Source organism: Podarcis vaucheri, assembly GCF_965113315.1.
Source record: "Podarcis vaucheri genome assembly, chromosome: 13".
NCBI lineage: Eukaryota > Metazoa > Chordata > Lepidosauria > Squamata > Lacertidae > Podarcis > Podarcis vaucheri.
This window is the reverse complement of record NC_138751.1, coordinates 47,403,150-47,403,602: the sequence shown is the minus strand read 5'-3', so window position 1 is coordinate 47,403,602 and position 453 is coordinate 47,403,150.

The following is a 453-nucleotide window of genomic DNA, read 5'->3' as shown; positions in this document are numbered from 1 at the left end:
TTCTTCTTTATGGGCGGGGTATAAATAATAAATTATTATTATAAAATTATTAACAACAATAATAAATATTCTATTGTTATAATAATGAATACCAATAATAATTAAATAATTAATAATATTTATTGTTGTTACTGTTATTAGCCCCGCCTTCTTCCCCAAGGGTTCCAGGCCGCTTTTACGTCATCCCCGGAAACGCACTTGAAGGCGCGCGGGCGGGCGGGCGGGGGAGAAAAATGGCATCTTCCCTCGCAAACCCGGAAATGCCTTCTCCTGGGCGATCGAATGCGTCACGCCCACTTCTGCCGCCGCCGCCGCTGCTGCTGTTGTGGTTCCCAGGCCCTTCCCCTGCCCACCGACCCCGCCTACCCAGGCCGCCCAATGGAACGAAGAGAGCGTCGTGAGCGGCGCTCGGCGGCGTCCAATCACCTCCCGGCAGCCGCTGTTGCGAGGGCC